Source organism: Pinus tabuliformis, chromosome 6 (assembly GCF_031772625.1).
Source record: "Pinus tabuliformis cultivar Carrire ecotype Pingquan chromosome 6, CPIR1, whole genome shotgun sequence".
In the NCBI taxonomy this organism is placed as follows: domain Eukaryota; kingdom Viridiplantae; phylum Streptophyta; class Pinopsida; order Pinales; family Pinaceae; genus Pinus; species Pinus tabuliformis.
Window position 1 is genome coordinate 1,431,048,757 of NC_142292.1, and position 20,900 is coordinate 1,431,069,656.

Below are 20,900 nucleotides of genomic sequence, written 5' to 3' on the forward strand. Positions count from 1 at the left end.
TGATGGTTTCAAATAGAACTGATATGCAGCTTCTCAGAACAGTCTAAACTATTGGGCAATGGAGTCAATGTTGGTGTATTGCTGAAAGTGTTTCATGGAAAAATGTAATGCTACAGAGCCAGACAGGCATCTATGGAACAATCCTTGAAATCTGAGATATGGTGGCATGAAATCAAGGAATGAAAGGCAATCAAGGATCTTTCACTATGTTGATAGAGGGAAAGTGTGAGAATATTATCTAGGAGCAATTAAGAATTCCTAAACAGCATTCATAATGAGAGAATTAGTGCAAACACGAGCAATTAAGAATTCATATTTATGACCAATTCTGAGGAAAACATAATTAGAAACAGGGATTGAGCAGAGGGTGTATTTAAACGAGTCCTGAGCTATTCTTCTTCTCTGTTTCTAAGATTATGAAACATCTATGTGAATTTTGTAAATAAATAAAAGACAAAACATGGTTTAGGAAAACTTATTGTTCTGTTAAACGACAGAGGAATTCTGTAGCATAACACAGTTGATTACTTTCACATCTAGACAGTGCAGAGACCATGAACTTCACCGACCATTTTATTAGAGGGTTTGAAACTTTACAGCGCAGTGTCTTAGAAAGAAAATCACCAACGACCAACCCCAAATGTGTTTGTGGGGTGGTATATATACAAAAAGTAAGTTACAGAATATCTAGTTGATGAGTTAATAACTCATAACTTCTTTACCAACTCTTGAGGAATAGTAGATGAAAGAGTAAATGATGCAGTAGATATTTAGGGTATTAGCTATCCATTCTGTTAGAGAATTTAGACTTTTGGGATCAACTAAGTCGGCTGAGGCTATGCTTTTAATTGCATTTTTTGGGTCGCTGCCCTGGTGCTTTGTTGAGTCACGGCTTTGTTATCCTACTTTCGGTATGCATACTTGGCCTTTTATAAAATTGCTGTAGTCATATCTTGACTCCCTCTGCCTGCTGTCTTTTCTTTAGTTCTCTGTTTCTAGCATTTCCTCTTGCAAATTTTTGGGTTTTGCAGGTAGCTGAGCAATAGGAAGCTCTCCTTTTTGAAAAAAAAATTTAGCATTGCACTAATCACGCATCGAAAACTGCCTCTGTTTCTCGTTTCAGGCATTCTTTGACGTGATTCTCGCCCTTTGCACCTTTTTTGTGATGACGTCAGCATGACGTCATCGTCGGGTCTCGGGTACAGAAGGGTGATGTGGCAGTGATGTCAGCGGAGGAAATGTGGTGGATGACATGGAAGTACAGCAGAGTGACGTGGCAGAGGATAGAAGGCGGTTTGCAGTTTTATCGGACCGCCTTCTGTACGGGGGCGGTATTTGTCAGAGCCCGCCCGATACAATCAAAACGGGACACCTGTCTTCTGTACGGCGGAGAAACCACTACGCTATCAGAAGCTAACTGTCGAACGTTGGGGGTGCCCCAAAATCCACCTGGGCCGTTGGATCTGGGAGGGCGGATTGGATGGCCGACGGAGCACGGAGCTGGTGGTAGGTTAATGTACGGAACCCGCCCGAATAGTCAAATATTTATACAATGCTACGGAGGTTTAGACTTTGGGTAATATGGGTTTTATGGGTTTGTAAGTGGGCACCGGTGGTTATTAATTTGACCGAATATCAAATTAATCCCAAATAAAATGTATGCGCGGAGGATATTGCTATAAGGTTTATGTGAGAGAGGGGGGGGGTATGGTTATTAATTTAACCAAATACTAAATCAATCCTAGGTTTGAACGCCGAAAGGCTAATGCCAAGCCCCAAATGAACTTAGCATTTCCCCAAACTGATGCTATAGGGCTATAGTGCCAGGGGATGGGAATATGTATTATTTTTGGGTTTTTACATAATTTTTTGTATAATAGGGGATAAGGAAATGATCTAGAGAGTTAGATAATAGAGTTAGGAGTTAATATGACCTTGTGAAGTGAAAGTGTGGGGGCATGAAGCTAAGTTTATGAACTGAAACTTAGACATAAGAAGTGAATGAAATGTGGAGAAATGATTTTTACACAAGAAATGTGGCTTCTTTTCATTGAAGAAAGTCAAAGCTTGAATTAGTATTTTACAAAAAATGAAGTGATAACAGGACTGGTTGGGCAGATCCCAAGGTCCTTAAGAGGTGTTAGTAAGAAACTTTGAGGGGGGGTGAAAGGGAGTTAGACATGCTTCCATAGTTCTCGCACCAAACAACTGCCTTAACATTTCTGTGATTGATGAGATGAGTTTTGTTTTGACCATACAAAAGAGATCCAAACCTTGCTTCTGCAACCTCTAGCTACTTACCCAGCCTAATTCACCTAGCATTTTTTCTTCCATTTGATTGGGTGCACTTAGATTTGCAGACCCTGATTATCTTCTTTTCTTTTGACTGTCCTCCTATCTAAATGTACCCTTATCTCTTCCAAGGGCCCAGATTAAGCAGTTGGGCTCCTTAATTTCTCTACCTAGCTAGTGATCTGCCAAGCTTGAACTGTTTGGAAAGATATTCATTCTCTAGTCTAGAACAAGCAATTTAAACATGGCATGGTCCAGATTGCACTGTTGGGCCACCCATCAAGTGTGAAAACAACAATACTTGCACATTGTGGACTTGCAAATAAGGTAGCAGTGGCATTTTGACTGGCCACTTTCCTGGTCTTTCTTTGGGGTTCATTTCTATTATTTTTTCCGACCAATTCATTTTCTTGCCTTCTAATCATTCTTTTAAGGCATACCCTCTTTACATTTTTTAATTTTCTTTGTCTCTTTTGAAATATGGAACCTTTGCAGCATGGAAAGGATGAACATATTTGGCACTTCCCAGTCAATCATGAAAAATGACACCTATTGGTATAGGAACCTAACAGGTTAGACAAAAGCATATGTATCATTCTCATCATAAACGTTCCAGATATGAATGAACAATCAAGCATGCAAATGATTTACAAAGTCAATGAATTAACTTCCCCCATTTATTTTACCCCTTTACTTTACTAATTTCCCATAAATAAAGTTTAAAGTACGTAAAACCTTTAAGTCAAAGAGGCTCAGAGCATTTTTCTGTCTTTTGGAGGGACCGAACTCTCAGCTCAATGATTTATGGATATTAAGTACTAAATTCCCCCCAACAAAATTCATCTCCCTTCATTCCCGCTCATTTCCCTAATAAAACCCCTTTTCCTAAGGTTAAAACACTATTCACCTAGGGAATGTAATCACCCCATGTAAAACCACTTTTTCCCAAAAAACCTACAAAATCACTTTAGCCTAAGTTATAATGCATATCTGTGGAAAGCAAAAAAATCACAGAAAATAAATTATGCTTAGCGCAATTCATTTTCATTGTTTTCATATTAACCTCTAACTTTTATATATTAATTCAAATTAAAACCCATTTCCCCGTATATATGTAACTCCTACATATTAATTAACCCTACACCATAGTTTAAATATAAACTATAATTTATAGTCAACCCACTAACTAATCAATCTGCGATTATGTTATGCAAAAGTTAATCACCCTGATGGCTTAATCTTGCCTTAATCCATCATTAACCCTGATAGTGCTACACTTAAGCGCCCGCTAGGCCCCCCCACTATACTTCGTGTAGCTTCCCCACCCGATCAGCATCCAATCATCTCCCTCCTCATTCGATGGCCCTCATCCATATCGAGCTAACTCGACATCTGTCCCTTACCTGCCGGAAAAAGTGGTTTTTCCACTAGCCCCCAATGCTATGTGTCAGCCGATGAGTGGAATCGGGCGGCTCCTCCTAAAATCCACCCAATGTCCATAAGCAATGTGATAGAAACCATTTACTGCCCACCCGCTACACGAAAAAATGATCACTATTCACCCCATACTCACCGAAATTGACTTTTGCGCATAAAGCCAAAAAAAAGCCCCAAATCATATTTTTTCATTGGAATTTCAACTGTAAGCCTCCAAAACACATGAACACACCTGTGAACATTGAATTTGTCAACCCACATCCAATTGCACTCTAAAGACGCCATAGAGCACCCAGTTAGCTTTCCAGCCTACATAGAGCCCTTTCGACCATTTGTAGTTGCTAGCCGCCTTGTTCAGAGCCAATTTACCTCAATTCCAGGTATTTAAACCAGTATTAACCCACTACCCTATCAATTTCAAAGAAACCAGTGATTAAGTATTCTTAGTTAAGTTTAAAATTAATGAAGGAATCTCAAGAAAGCTAAGCCTACTCTGTGTTGAACCACTGTTGCCTTAAAAACACTGCACCTTACCCCCCCCATTCTTAAATCCATAAGAAATGAGAATGGTTGCCTCAATTGCCATGGATGTAAGACCTATCTCTACACCCCACTTAGACCTGGATGACCTCCCCCTGGCTGATAGGGATTTTCAGATAAAAGATACCTCTGTCATAGAGCTCTTACTCAAAATACACTGCCAAAGTAGGGACAATTTCCTGAACCATGGTGACAAAATTGGACTTTGGGAGTCAAATTTTCCCAAGTGCCGGTTCCCCCAAGTCCACATTTTCCTTGAAATTGTACATTATTTCCATGCCAACTATGTCCCCTAACCAGGCTATACTTTTCACTATCATTGCTGAATCTATAAATGAGATGTTACAACTCTAGCTGGGCGAAAACTTGATTCCCCTCTTAATTGGAGACCTACTGGACTTATATCCCAATCTCATCCCTGCAAGATTTTCCCAATTAATCCAAACCTTCATCGTAGAAGAGAAATACCCCAAAAGACCCCCCTCCATATGTAGCAACTATATTTTCTCCTTGGGGTAGAAATATTGTATCCATGAAATCTTGTGTTTTAGGTTACTGTTGGCATTATGACACAGGTTTGGTGCTACGACACAGGTGTTGTCCTTGATGGCAACTCATTCAGATGACAAATCATAGTTCAGGTTATCAGTATGAAGGAAAAAGAGATATACGCAGGTTCTTCTTGACCAAGCCGTGTATACACGTGGGTTCGCTGACCAAAAGGCGCGTATGTGTATACACACACTTTCACGCAAGGAAAGGCACATACATGTTGGAGAATTTGGTTTTGGTCCATGGTATTTGGAGCATGGTATTTTGACCCATGGTATTGGTCCAAGGTATCTTGTCCAAAGTGTTGACCCCAGGTATTTGGTCCAAGGTATTGATTCTAAGTGGTTTTGGACCATGGTATTGAGTAAGGCCTAAGACTATAAAAGGAGGAGGAGATCATTAGGTAAAGGAACTCAAGTAATTGAATATCTAATGAAGAGCAAGATCTAGAATACTGGTCATTGGGTTATGGCGCATAGCTGGATCTGAATTAAGGAAGAACCTAAGTGCTTGAAGAAGGATAAGTTCTATTGATGGGTCAAGATCTTAAGGCTTGAAGAGAAGTATCTTTATGTGGTTTTGATCTTTTATGTGAATAATTGGCATATGTCGTAATATGTAAATTGGATGATCTAGGTATAATTGATGTCTGAATAGTTGTGAAGGTTAAATCATCTTTTACATATCTATACGGAGGTTCATTACAGCAAGGGCGCGTATACATGCTAGTTCAGCATTTCAAAACTGTGTATATGCTGTGTTCTAGGTTCTGTCTTGGGCTCTGGTTACTGTTACTATGTTCTGGTTATAGCATTCAGAAAAGTGATTATTTGATTCAGTTTTGGTTGGTGCAAAGGAGATTGGTTGATGCAGATATATTTGATGTTTGATTGATGTTTTGATGGATCCAGTCTAAAAGTTTATGAAACATGGTTCCTATAAGAAAAGAGAAGGTTGTAGCCTTCTGTAGGTCAGCACCTATGTACTAGTAAACACATCAGCTAGTACAAGAGCTAGGGGGTTGTAGCTCCCTTCCAAGAGAAGCTGGAAAATGGGAAAAGGTTGTAGCCTTCTGTAGGTAGAAGCCTACGTACTGGTATAAGGCTGCACTAGTACAAAATTTGGAAAAAGAAGTTTCTTATTAAAGAAAGATAGAGACGATTGCAGTAGGTGGTTTTCACCCACATTGGGTTTCCACCTTGTATCTTGTGTTCATGTGTGTGATTGCCTATTCTATTTACTGCACCTGATTACTGGTTATATGGTTTTGATACACAGATTAAGGATCAACTAACTAAATTATAAGTTTGCAAGGTATACGCTAGTTGCTCTAAACGTAGTTGCGTATACACCCAAGTTTCATTAACAGAAGTAGCGTATATAAATCTGTTTATGGAAATGAAATATTTTTAAATTGATAATACTGATTCATCCCCCCCTCTCAGTATTATTTCCAACAAGTGGTATCAGAGCAGGTGCTTCAAAAGAAGCTTGATCGCTTGAAGGAAGATCTATCATCATGGGTAGCTATGAAAGAGAGGGATCCATTAGACCACCAATCTTTGATGGGAGCAACTTCGTCTATTAGAAGGTGAGAACCACAACCTATCTTTAATCTTTTGGAACAGATGTTTGGGAAATCGTGGAAGGAGCATATACAATTCCATCAGCAATTCCTACAGATACGGCAGGTAAAAAGCAATATGAGACAAATGCCAAGGTTGTCAATACACTATTGGGGAGTCTGTCACAATCAGAATTTGTCAATGTTATGCAGCTCAAACCTACCAAATAAATATGGGACAAGATCATTCTAAGCTATGAAGGAGACAATCAGGTAAAATGTGCAAAACGACAATCTCTCAGAATTCAATATGAAACTCTCAAAATGTACAATGATGAAAGTATAGCTCATTACTTCCTAGATATAGATGAGATTGTTAATTGCATGAAAAACTTGGGTGAAGAGATAAAAGAAGTTACTTTAGTTGAAAAGGTTTTAAGATCCTTGTCTTCTAAGTTTGAATCAAAAGTTTCTTCCATAGAAGAAAATCAGGATCTTCAGAGTATGACTATGACACAGCTGCACGGAATCCTAACTGCTATTGAAATGAGAAAAGGAGGTCCATCAGATATGTGAGAAGCCACATTCAAGGCTTTAGGAAGAGAATAGCTAAATGAATCAGGACACATTTTAGAAGGAGAGGAAGAAGCAAACTTTTTCAAAAACCTTCAACGAGGTTCTGGAAGATTCAGAGGTAAACTACCTTTCAATTTCTTTTCTTGTGGAAGAGTCGGTCATTATGCAACCAAATGTCCTCATAAAGATAAGCTTGATAAAGGTAAGGAACTGGAAAAATGGAATAAAAAAAAAAATGTAAGTAAGAAGATCTTCTATACGCATGAAGATAGTGATGGTTTATCAAATAGTGATGAAGATGAATATGGTAATGATTATATACTTTTGATGGCTTTTGAAGATGATGATTTCTTCGATGCTTTAGATGAAGATTGTCTCTATGAAGAAATTTCTAGACTTAAAATCCGTTTAGAAGAAAAGAGTATGATTATAGATACTCTGACATTCCAACTTGCTGAAAGGGAAAAACACAATGAAAAGTTAGAATGTGAAATTGTGGGTCTAAGAAAATATATTGAGTAAACAAAATCTCTCAATCTTAGATCTACGAAAGGATCAGAAATTTTAGATGAAATTATCAGTGTAGTTTTCTTCTCTGATAAAGATAGGTCTTGGATATACTGAAGAAACATCTCAAGCACAGAAGCCATCAACCCCCAAAAGCTATCTTGATGTAGCAAGGAGAAGTGAACAGGTTGACAATCGTCAACAAAGGCATAAAGCAGATCACCAGGTAAGGTTCAATCTACTTCAAGGATGAACAAAAGCTATAACCAGCCACAGGTAAATCAATCTCAATTTGCTTCAATAATGAATGTCAATGGAAACTACAATCATCAGGTCAGTAGATCCAATCATCCCAGGAATTTCTTTAATGGCCAATGTTTTTCATGTCATAGCTTTGGACACAAAGCTGCTCAATGTGTTGCTTACAAGACCATCATGACTAGAGAAGCACAAAATTAAAGGAATGTGATTGGATCATCAAAAGGACCTACAATAACTTTTCTTCTCTTGAAAATGAAATAGAATGCTCTATCTGTAACAACTTCGGTCATGAAGATTTTGAATGCAGGAGTAAACTTCGGAAAACATCTCAGAAGGAGCAAGCTTCATTGGGCCCCAAAACATGGAGAAAGAAAGATTCACAAATAGAAAGATTTGGTATAGCCTTGTATGCAGAAGGAAAATAAAATCAGTGGTACATCAACAGTGGATGCTCGAAACACATGACAGGTGATAAAGAAAAACTTCAGTCATATAATGCCTTAGAAAGGAAAAGAAGGTCTCATTTGGTAATGACACTCCTGTAGTCATAAAAGGTAAAGGCTCCGTTCTCTTAAAACGAAAAGTTAAAGCTAGGAATTTATGTATGTAGATGGTCTAAAGCATAATCTATTGAGTGTCAGTCAAATGTGTGATCAAGGAAACGAGGTAGTATTTCAATCAAATGGATGTGTTGTTCATGATCTTGATACAGGAGAAGCAATGATCAAAGGTGTAAGAACTCCAAACAACCTATACATACTGAAGGGGGGACAACAACAGTGCTACCTAAGCAAAAACGATGAACACTGGTTATGGCACAGAAGATTGGGGCATCTAAGTTTCTCTCAAATAAGAAAATCATGCAGATACTAGGTTGTTCATGATCTTCCTGATATCAACATTCCAGAGAATAAAATATGCAAATCATGTTAATTTGGTAAGCAAACCAGAGCACATTTCCCTGAGAAGGAAGGATCATCTAGTAAGCCTCTTGAACTTGTTCACATTGATTTATGTAGTCCATCTAGGAAAAAGTCACCTCGTGGAGAAGAATACTTTATATTGTTCATTGACGACTTTTCTAGAATGTGTTGGATAAGACTTCTAAAGCATTAAGACGAAGCTTTCGAAAAGTTCAAAGCCTTCAAAGCTTTGGTTGAAAATGGATTAGATCACAAAATCAAATGCCTCAGGTTTGATCGAGGTTGGGAATTTACCTCGGATGAATTCTTTGACTTCTATTTATAACATGGAATAAGAAGGGAATTCTCTACCGCAAGAACTCCTCAACAAAATGGAGTGGTAGAAAGGATGAATAGAACTATTCAACAAATGGCTCGTGCTATGCTAGATGAGTCTGGAACTCCTGCAACCTTTTGGGGTGAAGTTGCATTTGTAGCCATCACTATTCTCAACAAAACAAACATCTGGGTAAACAACACTCAAACTCGATATGAACTTTGGTATGGTAAGACTCCTACTATAAAATACTTTGAAGTTTTTGGAAGCAAATGTTACATCAAAAGAACTAATGAAAAACTTGGCAAGTTTGAAACTAGAGCAGATGAAGGCATTCTCCTTGGTTACTCTTCCCGACGTAAAGGATATAAGTGTTATAATAAAAGACTTAGGAAAATTGTTGAAAGTATTGATGTTGTGGTTGATGAAGCGGGAACAAATCCAAAGCAGGTAAAAACCAAAGATTATGAAGAAGATGAGGACTATCCTTCCACATCAAATCAGACTAATTCTGAAGAAGAAACCAATGAGGCACGAGAAGAATAGATAATGGTAGAAGATAAGGCTCCATCTAGGTATGTTCAGAAGAATCATCCAGAGACTAAAATTTTGGGGTAGAAAGAGGCAGGTGTGCAAACAAGAAGAACTATTATAAAAGCTTCAAGCTATCTAGAACTGCTTTCCTCCATCAAACCACAAAATTTAAATGAATCATGCAAAGATGAATGTTGGGTCAAGGCCATGAATGAAGAACTTGAGTATATTGAAAAGAATAATACTTGGGAATTGGTTCCTTGACCTAATGATAAGAATGTCATAGGAACTAAATGGATATTCAAAAACAAGCTGAATGAAAATGGAGAAGTTATTAGAAACAAGGCCATACTTGTTTGTAAATGGTATGCTCAACAAGAAGGTATAGACTTTGAAGAAACTTTTGCACTCATTGCTAGAATTGAAGCCATAAGAATGTTCCTTGCTCTTTCTAGCTTTCAAAAGTTCAAACTATATCAAATGGATGTGAAATCTGCCTTTCTTAATGGAGACCAAGAAGAAGAAGTATATATTGAGCAACTAGACAGATTCATCCTTGGAAATGATCCAAAACTTGTATGCAGAATCAGAAAGGCTCTCTATGGTCTAAAACAAGCTCCAAGGGCCTGGTATTATCATCTTGACAAATATCTTCATCAACAAGGTTTTTCAAAAGGATCAGCTGATAGCAATATATATATATATAAATTGACAATGATAAATTGATAATACTTGTTGTGTATGTTGATGATATTATTTTTGGTAGCAATGAAGAAGCCTGAGTCAAAACTTTGCTTTGGTAATGCAGAAAGAATTTGAAATGTCCCTGCTTGGTGAGCTCACATATTTTCTTGGTTTACAATTTCAACAAAATATTGATGGTATTTTTCTATTGCAAACCAAGTACCTCAAGCAGATCTTGAAGAAATATGGCATGGAAGATTCTAAACCAGTATGTATCCCTATGGTAATAGGATGCAGCCTCAGCGCAAATGATGAATCAGCAATTGTACATCAACCAACCTACAGATCCATGATTGGTAGTCTGCTCTATCTAACAGGTACCCAACCAGACATCATGCATGCAGTGGGAATAGTTGGAAGATTTCAAGCAAATCCAAAGGAAGCACACCTTCAGGCAGTCAAAAGGATTTTCAAATATCTTCAAGGAACACAAAACTTTGGTTTATGGTATCCTAGGGATACAGATCTTACACTTCATGCATATACAGATGCAGATTGGGTAGGAAGCATGGATGATAGAAAAAGCACTAGTGGTGGTGCATTCTATATGGGTTCCAGATTAGTATCTTGGTTCAGCAAGAAACAAAGTTCAATTGCACTATCTACAACTGAAGTAGAATATGTGGTTGTTGCATCTTGTTGCACACAACTCCTCTGGATCATGCAAACATTGCAAGACATTCAAATCACATTTACTCCACCCATCTCCATTCTTTGTGATAATACAAGTGCAATTAGTATTTCAAAGAATCTAGTCATGCATTCCAAGACCAAGCACATACCTATCAAATATCATTTTATCCATGAACAAGTGCTTGAACAAAAGGTCAAATTGGAGTATGTTCCCTCCAAAGAACAAGTTACTGATATATTCACCAAACCACTACCTAGAGAGACATTTGAATATCTTAGAGAGAATCTGGGAGTAGTTGATGCATCATCTTACGGTTGAAACCTATTTGGTTCAGAGAAAAGTGGTTGTACGTGAGTTTCATGAAGCATATCCACGTACATACACTAGTTTCTATGGATACAGTTGTCTATATGTTGGTTTGAAGAAAAATAATGGGCCAAACTCAGGAGGAAAAGAGTCTGATATGGGTCTGACAGTGATCATCTGGAAACAAGTTCACGGGGAGTATATACTTCTAATAATGCATTTTTGGCATTATCTTGGTACAATTTCACAGCTGTTTCTGATTCAGGTGGAACATGTGCAGAGGGAGATCATGGTTGCTGGTCTAGATGGTGATTGACAAATGTTATTGATAATAGTTGTTGATGACTATAATAGTCTTGATTTAGATATTTTGTCTCTATGTCATGTATATCTTTTATTATGAAGGTCATGTAATAACCTATTTTGTTTCCCCACTATGCCTGGGATGGATGATGTAATGTTCTTGTTTTATCATGTATAAGCTTTTGGTGTATCCCCACTTGGTTGGGTGGACGAGTCAATCTTGGTATATCCCCACTTGGTTGGGATATGGATGTGTGTATGAGTCTTTGGTGATAGGAAGGTCATTTATGATGTATAGAGTCATGTTCTTCTTGTAGAAAATCCTTTTACAAACCTTGATTACAGTCAGGGGAAGCATGAATAGCACACTTCAACATATCAAAGAATTCGACATGTACTTAAGGGGAGCATAACCCTTTTCCCTTGATGACAAATGTCGAGAGTGACTTTAGGTTGCCATCAAGTCCAAAGGGGGAGATTGTTCGCATTATGACACAGGTTTAGTGCTATGACATAGGTTTTGTCCTTGATGGCAACTCAATCAGATGACAAATCATAGTTTAGGCTCTTAGAATGAAGGAAAAAGAGATATACGCAGGTTCCCCTTGACCAAGCTACGTATACACGCGGGTTCATCGACCAAAAGGCACATATGCGTATACATGCACTTTCATGCAAGGAAAGGTGTGTACATGTTGGAGAATTTGGTTTTGGTCTGTGGTATTTGGGCCATGGTATTTTGACCGATGGTATTGGTCCACAGTATCTTGTCTGAAGTGTTGACCTAGGTATTTGGTCCAAGGTATTGATTCTAAGTGGTTTTGGACCATGGTATTGAGTAAGGCCTAAGACTATAAAAGGAGGAGGATCATTAGGCAAAGGCACTCAAATAATTGAATATCTAATGAAGAGAAAGATCTAGAATACTGGTCATTGGGTTATGGTGCATAGCTAGATCTGAATCAACGAAGAACCTAAGTGCTTGAAGAAGGATAAGTTCTATTGATGGGTCAAGATCTTAAGGCTTGAAGAGAAGTATCTTTTTGTTGTTTCGATCTTTTATCTAAATAATTGGTGCATGTCGAAATCTGTAAATTGGATGATCTGGGTATTATTGATGTATGAATAGTTGTAAAGGTTAAATCATCTTTTATAGATTTGTATGCGGGTTCATTATAGCAAAGGCACATATACATGCTAGTTTAGCATTTCAAAATAGTGTATACACAGTGTTATGGGTTCTGGCTTGGGTTTTGGTTACTATTACTGTGTTCTGGTTACAACATTCAGAAAAGTGATTGTTTGATTCAGTTTTTGTTGGTGCAAAGGAGATTGGTTGATGCAGATATATTTGATGTTTGATTGATGTTTTGATGGATCCAGTCTGAAAATTTATGAAACGTGGTCCCTAGAAAAAAAGAGAAGGTTGCAGCCTTTTTTAGATCAACACCCACATACTAGTAAACACATCAGCTAGTACAAGAGCTAGGGGGTTGTAGCTCCCTTTTGGGAGAAGCTGGAGAACGAGAGAAGGTTGTAGCCTTCTGTAGGTAGAATCCTGCGTACTAGTATATGGCTACACGATTACAAAATTTGTAAAAATAAGTTTCTTATTAAAGAAAGATAGAGATGATTGAAGCAGGTGGTTTTCACCCACATTGGTTTTCCACCTTATATCTTGTGTTCATGTGTTTGATTCCCTGTTCTGTTTACTGCACCTGATTACTAGTTATATGGTTCTGATACACAGATTAATGATCAACTAACTAAATTATAAGTTTGCAAGGTATACACTGGTTTCTCTAAACACAATTGCATATACACGCAACTTTCATTAACAGAAGTAGCGTATATAAATTTGTTTATGGAAATGAAATATTGTTAAATTGCTAATACTAATTCACCCCCCCCCCCCTTAGTATTATTTCCAACAATTGGTATCAGAGCAGGTCCTTCAGAAGAAGCTTGATCACTTGAAGGAAGATCTATCATCATGGGAAGCTACGAAAGAGAGGGATCCATTAGACCACCAATCTTTGATGGGAGAAACTTCGACAATTGGAAGGTGAGAACCACAACCTATCTTTAATCTCTTGGAACAAATGTTTGGGAAATCGTGGAAGGAGGATATACATTTCCATCAGTAATTCCTACAGATATGGTAGATAAAAAGTAGTATGAAACAAATGCCAATGCTGTCAATACACTATTAGGGAGTCTGTCACAATCAAAATTTTTCAAGGTTATGCAGCTCAAAATCACCAAAGAAATATGGGAAAAGATCGTTCTAAGCTATGAAGGAGACAATCAAGTAAAACGTTCAAAACTACAATCTCTCATAATTCAATATGAAACTCTCAAAATGCACAATGATGAAAGTATAGCTCATTACTTCCTACGTATAGATGAGATTGTTAATCGCATGAAAAACATGGGTGAAGAGATAAAAGAAGTTACTTTGGTTGAAAAGGTTTTAAGATCCTTGTCTTCTAAGTTTGAATCAAAAGTTTCTGCTAACCCACTAATAAAACCCTTTTTCCTAGGTTAAAAGAGTATTCACCTAGGGAAAGTAATCACCCCATGTAAAAACACTTTTTCCCAAAAAACCCACAAAAATAATTTAGCCTAAGTTATAATGCATATGTGTGGAAAGCAAAAAAATCACAAAAAATACATTATGCTTAGCACAATTCATTTCCGCCATTTTCATATTAACTTCTAACTTTTATATATTAATTCCCATTAAAACCCATTTCCCCGTATATATGTAACTCCTACATATTAATTAACCCTACACCTTAGTTTAAATATAAACTATAATTTATAGTCAACCCACTAACTAATCGATCTGTGATTATGTTAGGCAAAACCTCATTTAAATCCTTCGTTAATCACCCCGATTGCTTAATCCTACCTTAATCCATCACTAACCCTGATACCGTTGTACTTAAGCGCTCTCCCCCCCCCCACTATCCTCCGTGTAGCTTCCCTGCCCATTCAGTGTGCGATCGTCTCCCTCCTCATCCGACAACCCTCATCCATATCGGGCCAACCTGACATCTATCCGTTACCCGCCTGAAAAAGTGGTTTTTCCACCTGCCCCCTATGCTATGAGTTAGCCAATGAGTGGAATCAGATAGCCCCTCCTAAAACCCACCCGACGTCCATAAGCAATGCGATAGAAATTGTTTACCGCCCACCCGCTACACGACAAAATCACCACTGTTCACCCCGTACCTGCCAAAATTGACTTTTCCACATAAATCCAAAAAAACTCCCCACATTTGTTTTCATTAGAATTTCAACTGTAAATGTCTGAAATGCATGCACACACATACGAACGTTGAAGCCATCAACCCACGTCCAATTGGACTCCAAAGACGCCATAGAGCACCAAGTCAGCTTTCCAGCCTACACAGAGCCCTTTCGACCATTTTCAGTTTCCAGCTACCCTGTTCAGTGCCAGTTTATCTCAATTCCAGGTATTTAAACCAATATTCACTCACTACCCTGTCAATTTCAAAGAAACCAATGATTGAGTATTCTTAGTTAAGTTTAAAATTAATTAAGGAATCTCAAGCAACCTAAGCCTACCCTGTGTTGAACCATTGTTGCCCTAAAAAAACTCCACATTACCCCCCCCCCCCCCCCCACCACCACCACCATTCTTAAATCCATAAGAACTGGGAATGGTTGCACCAATTACCATGGATGTAAGACCCATCTCTACACCCCAATTAGACCTAGACCACCTCCCCCTGGCTGATAGGGATTTTTAGATAAACGATACCTCTATCATATAGCTCCTACTCAAAATACACTGCCAAAGTAGGGACAATTTCCCGAACCATGCTGACAAAATTGGACTTTGGGAGTCAAATTTTCCCAAGTACCAGTTCCCCCAAGTCCACATTTCCCTTGAGATTGTACATTATTGCCATGCCAACTATGTCCCCAGTCAAAGAGAAGTCATGTCCCCTAACCAAGATATACATTTCACTATCATTGTTGAATCTATAAATGAGATGCTAGAACTCCATCTAGGCCAAAACTTGACTCCCCTCTCAATTGGAGGTCTATTGGAATTATATCCCAAACTCATTCCTGCAAGATTTTCCCAATTAATCCAAACCTTCATCGTAGAAGAGAAGTATACTCCCAAAGACCCCCCTCCATATTTAGCAACTATATTTTCTCCTTGGGGTAGAAATATTGTATCCATTATATCTTGTGTTTTGGGTTACTCCACAAGTGAATACACTTATGGAATCATCCTAGATTTCATGTCCATATACACTCTAGGCAGCCTCCTGTTGTCATATATGACTATGCTCAGTTCATAGCTGACAGGATGCATGAACAGTTCCTCAGAATGAGCAATGAGAGAGTTTTCAAATACTCCTCTATCTTGTATCACCTTTTCCTATACTTCCAAGCAGATAAATTCCCACTTACCTTGCAAAAGCTAGACACCAAGGTCCAACCAAGATCAGTCATCTTCTGGACCCCATTGATTCATCAATATTCCTCCCCTATTCATACAATGAATTCATAGGTTCCTCTGTCCACCCTGTGATGACCATGCTCAATGGAACCCCTCCACCAAGAATCAATCCTGAGATTAGGAGAGTCCTTCATCGAAACATCAGTCATTAGGTGGGAGATTGGTACTTGTACCAAAACTACACTGAAATCAGGATTTATGGCTGCGAACTGGCCCCATACAAACTACCTAAATACCTCCAAATTAGGTTATTTTCCCTGGAGTACTATAGGTAGATAATAAATTCGGATGAGGTAAACTTTGTTAAAGCCAAAAAGAAAGCCCAGCTCAAGATCAAAGGCCAATTGGGTCCTTTTATTTGTAATAGCAGAGAAGTTGGAAAGGAGGCAGACCTGATCCTTCAGTGATTAAAACTAAAAAAAAGCTTCATATGGAGATATGATCCCTTGAATTTCATCTACAAAAAAAGGCAAAAGAACAAGATGGCTCCCTACATCGATCACCATATCCCTAAGATAGAAAAGTATTCCAACCAATTGCAATGGGTGGAAAACACTTGAGAGGATAGGGATAATACTGAAGTTGTTGTGGGAAACACATTAATAGATCTATAAAACAAACTTGATGAGGGCTCTTTCCTATAGGTGCCAAAACATTCAACCAAGATAGAACCATTAGAAGAACCATCAACTACTTCAAGTTCCCATTCAGTCATGCAAACTCCTTAGAATGAGGAGAAGGTCCCAAAAAGGAACAAAGAAGGGGCTTCTAGTTCAGGGATTCCTACTTCTGATGTACAACAACAATCAAACAAAAGGAAAAAGCCCAATCTAGCCTTTGAGCAAGTTCATTGATGACTCAGCCGAGGTCACCAACACAGAGGTTGAAAGAAGTAGGCCCACCACTCCATCTAGGAGTATGCAGGAGCCCTCCACATCATAGACTGAGATCTTGATGAGGCAGCAAAGTGTTGAGGTATCTTCCTTTAGAATGCCTGTAGATAAGAACCAAGATATTAAGGAAAGATACAAAGATATCAAAGCCAAAAATGAGAGGCTTAAGGCCTAAACATATGCCCAATATCTAAAGATGACCCCCACTAATTAGACAAGGATAATGTCAGCCTTTGATATCAGTGAGGAGAAAACTGCAGATGAAATTTATCAAGCCAACCACTCAGTAGCCAAGAGCAGCATCAGATTTCAAAAAGGTGGATTTTGAAGTACTGGAAAGGGATATTCATCTCGTTGACGAGATTGAAATACACAAGCAAATAGGGGAGATGATATACTCCAAATTAACAAGGAAGGCCATTGCTACCCACCAATTACAAAACTCTCTGAACAATATATCAGCACAATTTCAGTTGGAGAAGGCCTCCTCACATGCCAAGGATAATAGAATCAAGTCCTTAGAGGACTTAGTGATTGAATTGGGACACGATCCCAAAGATGTAAAAGCTACAGAGAAGCGAATTAAAAAGAAAAATGATGGCATTTTTTCACTCAAGAAGCAGGTAAAGATACCCTAGCTACATCACCCATAGACAAAGGAAGTCCTAGAAGCACAACAAGGACATGAAGAGGTCATGGACTTGGTCTCGAAGCTGAATGATCAACTCAAAGAGATAGAGAAGGAGTTGGACACTTTAATTCAGTTGAAGCAAAGTGACTTGGCCACAACTTCTAAAACTACCATCCCCACAGTATCTATAGTAGTTCCCTCCACACTAGCAACAACATTGGCACCCACAACTGCACCTGCCACAACATTGCCAGTAATAGTAGAGTCTATAACAACAACAAGTACATAGGGAGAGAAAGCAGCAGAATTCGTCAAAGCCATGGAAGAGATGTCTATCTAGGCTACAAAGATGAAGATACTAAAGGAAAAGGTAGCAAGTCTGGAAACTTAATGTAAACTTGCCCAACTCTAGCAAAAGGAAGAAACACAAAAGGCACTAAGAATGGGTGAGAGAATCAAAATCCTAGAGAAGGATTTTACACTATAGAAACCACTGGGACAAACCAAAGAAATGATATGGGCCAATGTCATTGACTCTGCCAATGATATTTGGCCATCAATTCAAGTTATATTTGAGTAGAGAGAATTAAAGAAAGAACTGGGGGATAAACTAGAGGATGCCAATCAACTCATCCACTTCCTAAACAGTAAAAACAGATATGAACTCCATGAGCTTAACATAGAATATAGGACTGAGGCCATTCTGGAGATTAGGAAGGTCCTTTCCAAGAGGAACCTTATGTTCAATTTAGAAGAAAAATGCAACAATATGAAAGTAGCCATGGATAGGTTCATGGATAAATTCTAGATTTTGAGAGAGAAGGGTCTTCCCAGTCTTATGGTCATCAATGACAAGCTCATGCCCTAGCTAGTTCAACACCTTCAATCAAAGCAGATTCATGCCCTGATGAGTGGTTGTTTTTAGAAGACCTTCCCTTTGATGTGTCATTTGACCTTTCCCTATTTAGAACCAGGTCTGAAAGTGCACTTGATGACATAGTTCTAGATCCAGAGTTTATTGTGGACCTCAAAGTCCAAAGGGAAAACCAGTCAATTGATAAGTATATCCTAAATTCCCCTCAGTCATCCCTTACTACTTCTAAGATCCCCGAGCTTTCTGAACCAATGTCTGCTACTCTTAGTTCACCATTATTCCCTTCAACTTCTAAAGTCCATTCCCCACCTCCATTTATACATTCACTTACCTACCAACCTACCATTACCCATAAATCATTTATTACTCCTAGTTATCCATCGACTACTATATCATCTCCAAGTACCTCAACCCCGCATCTTATCCCTGCCCAACTTAGAGCCATGGAAAATAGATATACTCCTCTTGTGTTACTTGCCCCACTTGGTGCCATGCCACAAGACTACCAAAACAAAATTTTTCCAATTTGATGGCATAGGACCTTATACAACAAAACATCATGTAAACAAAATGACTAATTACTTTGAATTGCATGAAATTGATATTGGAGATGTTCAAATGATACTTTTTCCTCAGACTCTAGCCGGTGATGTTAGAAAATGGTTCAGAGCATTACTTGCTAATAACATAAATAGTCTAGTATATTTTATTGGCAATTTTTAAATAGGTGAGAAAATAAAAATAACCCTCTGCATATGCTTTCAGAGTACGAAAATATTAGAATAGGACCAAATGAAACAGTCCAGGATTATTGCACCAGATTTAACAATATATACAATGCAATACCAGTTAATCTTAGACCCCCACCTAACTTAGCATTCATAAAATTTCCTGATGGGTTCAATACTGATATGGCATTCCAACTCAGAGAGAGAAATCCCCCAACTTTAGAAGACATGCAGAGTGTAGCAGTTAGTTTAGAAGCCAATTTTTTAGCAAAAAGAGCTAGGGTTAGGAATGAAAGGAGAGGATCTGCGAAAGATGAAGCCTCGCCCTCTAACCGTAAAATAGATGTTTTGGCCAAGAGTATGGAAAGCTTTTGGATAGGATAGATAATATGGAGAGGAAGCCTTAATGGGATAATCAATAGGAACCTCCAGTTAGAAACCCAAACTTTAGAAAGAATCAGAATCAAAATACTGGAAAGAATGGACCTAATCAAAATATTAGGCCTCCCTTTCAAGAAAACTATGCTGAAACATCCCATTCAGATGACCTTGAACAAGACACACACATTAACTTGATGGGATTGGATGATGAGGAAACTGTCTTCTTGACCCAAGATGAGTAGGAACTACATATGCTACAACAATTGCAGACCCAATCCGAAGAATCATTTGATTATGAACAAGGATGTGATTCTGCCATATTTGAATTACACAAATAATATAACCTGAGGAGTAAAAATAATACTGATACTCCTGACCAAACCAAGAAAACATTGGCCAATCAACCTAGGAAAATCAAAGCAACTCCAGTTACCAAAACTCTCCAGATACTTCGTAGACCAAACCAGAACCCTCTTGGTCCCACAATTGTAGATATAACCCGTAATCAACCCCCTAATGATCAACCATCCACTTCAATCCCCTCCAAGGAAATAGTGGAAAAATATCCAAACACCATATTAGAAAATCCACATAAAAAGACCTTAAATACAAAAAAAGAAGAGCAACCTACTCCAATTCCTGCTATGAAAATTCCAAGCCCTCAAATAGAAAAAGCCCCTTAGCCTTTCAATTTAGGATCGTAGGTAGCTAAACTAAAAATTTTAGTTCCCTGAATAGAACTGATTAAAAGTGAAGCCTATAAGTCTCAAATAAACCAAACCTTAAACATTGTTGGGAATGAAGTTTCTGTCAACTTGTTTGATGATCCTCCAGAGCTTATATTTGGTCTTGATGTTAATGAAAAACCACTAGAAGGATGGATACCACCTTTTTATATTAGCCTTAGCATTCATGATAAAATCTTACACAATGCAATGTTAGATTCTGGGGCCTCACACAATTTAATGCCCAAATCAGTTATGGAAAAATTAAACTTAGACATTACAAGACCTTACAAGGACTTATTTTCATTTGGCTCAAGTCAAGTAAAGTGTCTAGGGTTAATCAAAGACCTGTGTGTTTCCTTAGTACAATATCCTGCTAAAAGCATTCTCATGGATATAGTAGTCGCTGACATCCCACCTAAATATGGCATGCTATTGTCTAGATCATGGGGAGCTAAACTCCAAGGATCTTTACAACTTGACATGTCATATGCCACAATCTCTGTTTTTGGACAACCTAAAAAGTTGTATAGAGAGACCTTAATGAAATATGTGGTGAGTAGCCAGGATAGGCCTCAAAAATTTCCTACCTACTTCATGCATTTGGACATTGATTCTTTTATTTTGTATAATGCTGAAAAAACACAACAAAATACTTCAAATAGTATTGTTTCA